The sequence below is a fragment of the Pristiophorus japonicus genome, unplaced genomic scaffold (assembly GCF_044704955.1).
Source record: "Pristiophorus japonicus isolate sPriJap1 unplaced genomic scaffold, sPriJap1.hap1 HAP1_SCAFFOLD_113, whole genome shotgun sequence".
NCBI lineage: Eukaryota > Metazoa > Chordata > Chondrichthyes > Pristiophoridae > Pristiophorus > Pristiophorus japonicus.
In genome coordinates this window covers 726,501-732,300 of record NW_027250788.1, presented here as the reverse complement: position 1 = coordinate 732,300, position 5,800 = coordinate 726,501, and the positions used below count along the sequence as shown (strand labels likewise).

Here is a 5,800-nt window from a genome sequence, read left to right as displayed (position 1 = left end):
GTAATAGTGCTCCTGCTATTTCTTCGCTGAATTATTTTGAAGTGTATGGATGTAATCCATCCAGACCAGGGGTTGAATCCTCCTTTCATTTGGTTCGTTCATTTAATATTTCTCCTCTTTATTTATTGCAGTTATATAATTTCCCATAAATTATTCCACCATCATGTCCACCTGCCCTGTGTCCCTGGTAAATACAGAGGCAAAGTAATTATTTCATATTTTATGTAATTTTTCCTTCGCTCCATGTGATTTAATCTTGTCCATCGATTTGTGGCCCTATTCCCATCCGACATTCTTTTTTAAGTGAATGTGCCTGCAGAAAGTTACATGAGCGATTATGTTATCGGCCACCTAATAGTGGGAAGGATAAAGAGGTGTAAATTTAGATAAAATGCAGAAAGATTCAAGACCTGTCGTGATAATGTGGGACTCCAACGTAAACTGGGAAAATAACCATGCAAAGGGAAAATGCAGGGCAGGATTTCCTGAAATCTGTATTAGAACTTTCTCCATCAGTATGTTTCCAGCACGATGGGGAAGAAAGCAGTTCTGGATCTCGGAAATGGATTAAGTAGAGCATGTTTCTGTGGAGGAGCATTGAGGAAACAGTGATCACAATATCATTAGGTTTAGAGTAGTTATGGAAAAGGAGAAGGTATAATCATGTGTGAAAATACCCAACTGTAGGAGGACTAATTTTATGAGTTGAAAGGGATCCGGCCCAGGTAGATTGAAACCAAAGATTTCTCGGTAAAACAGTAAATGCACATTGGGAGACTTTCAAAAAGGAGATAGATCGGGTAACGACTAGACACGTTCTCATGCAGGGTGCAGAAATAGCATGATAGCTAGCTACAGCTCGGTGAATGAATGAAGATCAACTAAAACACAAAAACGGAAGCTTGTGATAAACTTCAGGCTCATATTTCAGTAGAGAACCAAGCAGAATACAGAATGTACAGAGAAGGACTATCAAAGGAGGAGGAAGTAGAATCAGCAGAAAAACAGGATATTCGCCATAGTACTTATCTGAGGAAGGACACACTTGCCTTGTAGGTGGTGCAACAGAGGTTCAACAGATTGATTCCTGGGATGAGAGGGCTGTCCTATGATGAGAGATTGTGTAGAATATGCCAATTCTCTCTGGGGTTTCGAAGAATCGGAGTTGATCTCGTTGAAACGGACAATATTCTGAAGGGGATTGACAGGGTAGATGTTGAGAAGCCCGGCTAGCTCAGTCGGTAAAGCATGAGACTTTTAAACTCAGGGTCGTGGGTTTGAGCCCCATGTTAGTCGATTACAGTTCCTTAAAATTTATATTGCTTTCACAGGAAAACATCATTAATGAACCCATTTTCTTCTTTTGCACAATGAAAGAAATGCGAACTGAAGGAGAGCTGATAATTTAATCATCTTTTCTGTGCTCTGCACAAGAACACAAGAACCAGGAGCAGGAGTCGGCCATTTGACCCTTCGAGCCTGCCTTCTTTTGCACTTAAACAAATTATAACCATGAGTTTAAATTAGCAGTGCAAGATATTTACAGGGCACCTTTCAATGCTTCACAAAACCATTCCTTTCGCGACAGCCACCCGGGATCGTTTCCCGGTTTGGGAAGTAACTTTGATATCACCGCTTGTAATTGAAGTGGAGTAATTTTATTCTGTGAGATGGATGTCCCAAAGCACTTCAGAGTGGTGTCAAAACAAATGAGTTTGCAATTAAAAACACTGAATGTCAGGATTGGGATTTGAACCCACGCCTCCAGAGGAGACTGCGACCTGAACGCAGCACCTTAGACCGCTCGGCCATCCTGACTGTTGGATGCTTCAGTTACAAGTTATTACTCAGGAAAGTTTCAGACCGGGCGCTTGTTCAGTGTTGCTGGAAGGCCCAGTGATCGGGATATCCTCTCCCCCGGGGTTTCCTGAGCCTGTGATCGGTGCACGGGGAGGTTTGGCAGGGGCTGAGGTAGCTTGCATCCCAGGGATGGACAATAACCCTCTGAGCTATGGAACTGGGGAAGAGCGAATAATTAATGAGCTGTTTTTGGGTTTCAAATGCAACTTGTGGGTTTCAAATGGCCTTCATAGCAAGGGGATTGGAGTACAGGGGCAGGGAGGTGTTGCTACAGTTGTACAGGGCATTGGTGAGGCCACACCTGGAGTATTGTGTACAGTTTTGGTCTCCTAACCTGAGGAAGGACATTCTTGCTATTGAGGGAGTGCAGCGAAGGTTCACCAGACTGATTCCAGGGATGGCGGGACTGACCTATCAAGAAAGACTGGATCAACTGGGCTTGTATTCACTGGAGTTCAGAAGAATGAGAGGGGACCTCATAGAAACATTTAAAATTCTGACGGGGTTAGACAGGTTAGATGCAGGAAGAATGTTCCCAATGTTGGGGAAGTCCAGAACCAGAGGTCACAGTCTAAGGATAAGGGGTAAGCCATTTAGGACCGAGATGCGGAGGAACTTCTTCACCCAGAGAGTGGTGAACCTGTGGAATTCTCTACCACAGAAAGTTGTTGAGGCCAATTCAGTAAATATATTCAAAAAGGAGTTAGATGAGGTCCTTACTACTAGGGGGATCAAGGGGTATGGCGAGAAAGCAGGAATGGGGTACTGAAGTTGAATGTTCAGCCATGAACTCATTGAATGGCAGTGCAGGCTAGAAGGGCCGAATGGCCTACTCCTGCACCTATTTTCTATGTTTCCATGTTTCTCTGCAAGATCTGATGGTATAAACCGATAGTGTTGTTTCACAGAATGAAAGAAATGCAAACAGGGACAATCGAAATTTCAACAACTGAACTTTAATAATTAGTGAAACTTTAACCCTTGTTGAAGTTTTATCCCCGATCTGATTTTACACACTCTGTATTTGAGTAGATTAGTTTTAAAATGTTCATTGCTCATGCGACAATGTACCCTGGACTGCTTTTGTTCAATTTTATTGCAGACAAGCTTTTGCTTCACAAATAATGTTTCCGCCCAGGCTCGCAACAGAGACCTTTCGCGTGTAAGGTAAACATGATAACCGCTACACTACGGAATCTGCTGCTTAACTCAGTGCCCAGAGAGAAGTGTTCAGCAACAAGCTGAAATGCTCAATCCCTCTCTCTGCATAAAGTTCCATTCACAAACAATTCTCTGACCGGAACTGCACCAAACAACAATGTTCTCCTTTCAAAGTAATTAAACTCCCCAATTTCTACATCTGCAATTTTAAGGACAAGGACTGAAAGCGCTTTGCGATCAGAAAATTGCCGGAAACCCCTGTGTTTAATGACAGGGCTTTTGATGGTTGATTTCCGTACACACCTTGTGTTATGTATTTAACCCTTGGCCACCTGTATCACACCACCACCAGAGGGCTGACCTGTTGGAGTCCCAAGGGATTCCAGCATCCATTGGGAGCATGGTATATAAGCACTCTGGAGTCTTATTAAAGGAGCTAATGTCACACTTACTCATTGTTCACAGTACTCAGTTTCATTCTTTATTATGAGCGTATCAATTGGCGACGAGACAATGAACAACCACGCAAAAATGCAAGTAACAGTTGGTATTACTTGATAACAGCACAGCTGGCAATGGTTGCGGAATATATTCGTGCAGCCAAAACGCACAATGACAACCTGGAACGGCACGGCACAGAATCCTCAGGGAAAAACAATTATAGACTTTGTCCCTGAATGGGCTACGATCCACCAACCTTGCAGTTAATAACTGAACGCACTAATCCATTGCACCACAGAGACTGATAGATGCACATATTGCAAGACATCCCTGTGATATCTTCACAGAGCACAGCACACACAGCTTCCTAACATGCAGGCTGCTCTCTCGGAACTCTCCGGAAAGAGCCTGTTCTGTTTCATGATTAACGATACAGTTGCAGTACACAATACGTCCACATCCACAGTGTGGAGCTACAAGCATTACATGCTTCCAGACATTACAATCCCAAATAAGGATGTCAGTCAGTTAAAGCTTCAGATTGATCTGACCGGAATGGAACTTGTTCACTCTCAGTTGTACTTTTCCCAAATAAAGGTTGGGACATTCATTGTGGATGTGTGGAAGCAGTCTGGTCCCGCACATTGCAGACACTTCAATGTCACCACCAACCAGCTCTCCCACAACCGGTGTGATCTACCTTCCAGCCTTCCGGTGCCTTGTCTGTGACGAAGTATTCTGACTGTCCCGAAGCCGGTATCCTTTGTCATCAATCGGTTTTAAGTTGTTTCGGTAATTTTTACCAGCTGGACAGTCGAGGCACAAATTGTAGAGTGGAAAACTTGCGTGGACCCCGGTTTTCTAGTGGTTGATTTTCCTGGTTGGGTCCGTCGGTCGCGGTGGTCCGGTTGATGCCTGTTACCAAGTCAGTTGGTATTGATGTTCCACTGATTGGTTTTTTGAAGTTCTTTTCTCCGATGTCGTGATGTCTCTTCCTGTGTTTTCTCGCCGTGTGCTCTCAATCTTGATCTAGTTGTTCCAAAGTAATGGTCAGAAAAATAGGTTGCTCTTGGTACGATAGGCCCCCAGTTATACTCTGAGAGGCTGCTTAATCTTCGTGCCAAATCTAATGTTTCTTTTGTTTAAGTTTTGCTGCCCATTGATTTTAAGTGGTCTACTTTGTATAAGTTTTGGCGGACTAGCTAACTGAGAATTGATTAAATGTTTTAATCTGGTGTTGATAGATTTTGGGATGGCGATACTCCTTCTTTATGAACTGATGAACTCTCGTCCATTGTAATAGCACTGCTTTGGCTTCGGGAAGTCTGGGCTGAGCCAGATATTTCTATGCATGTTGAAAAGGTGTTGGAATATGTATGTGATATTTGGGTCCTGTGGGTGGGGTGGATAATGTTTCTTCCGTGGTCGATTGTTTAAATGCTAATGTTTTCTGGGAGCCTGACTACGGTTAAACAGCTCCCCCAGACAAACTGATTAGCTACAATATCCAAACTCTAAATCCCACCTCTCTGACACTGCAGCTTTTCACCACAGGCCCAAACATGCCTTTTAAAATCCCAAACTTGGTTAAGAATTGTAGATTTCCTCCATATGCTTTTTAGAATCCCAAACTTTATGTTTAATAGTTCTAAATCGAATTTCCTTTTCAGTGAGTCCAAACACTGGGGGGTTTCCATGAATTTTGGAATCTACATTGGCAGTCCCTCGGAATCGAGGAAGACTTGCTTCCACTCCTAAAGTGAGTTCTTTGGTGGCTGAACAGTTCAATACTAGAGCCACAGACCCTATCACAGGTGGGACAGATAGTCGTTGAGGGAAGGGATGGGTGGGACAGGTTCTGCTGTCTACACTTGATTTCTGCATGCACTCGGTGTTGAGACTCGAGCTGCTCAGCGCCCTCTCGGATGCACTTTCTCCGCTTAGGGTGGTCTTGGGTCAGGGACTCCTGGGTGTCAGTGGGGATGTTGCACTTTATCAGGGAGGCTTTGAGTGTGTCCTTGTAGAGTTTCTGCTGCCCACTTTGGCTCGTTTGCCATGAAGGAGTTCCGAGTAGAGTACCTGCTTTGGGAGTCTCGTGTCTGGCATGCGGACTATGTGGCCTGCCCAGCGGAGCTGATCGAGTGTGGTCAGTGCTTCAAAGCTGGGGATGTTAGCCTGAATAAGGCTGTTGAGGTTGGTGCATCTGTCCTCCGAGAGGATTTGTAGGATCTTGCGGAGACATCGTTGGTGATATTTCTTCAGCAACTTGAGGTGTCGACTGTACAAGGTCCATGTCTCTGAGCCTTACAGGAGGACAGGTATTACTACAGCCCTGTAG

At 44.2% G+C, this 5,800-nt stretch overlaps 1 non-coding gene across 1 annotated transcript; it reads right to left on the bottom strand.

Moving 5' to 3' along the window:
- Positions 1 to 1,735: 1,735 nt before the first annotated feature.
- On the bottom strand, positions 1,736 to 1,818 carry trnal-cag (transfer RNA leucine (anticodon CAG)). Its single transcript has one exon. It is a non-coding gene; the product is annotated as a tRNA-Leu (tRNA).
- Between the last annotated feature and the right edge of the window lie 3,982 nt (positions 1,819 to 5,800).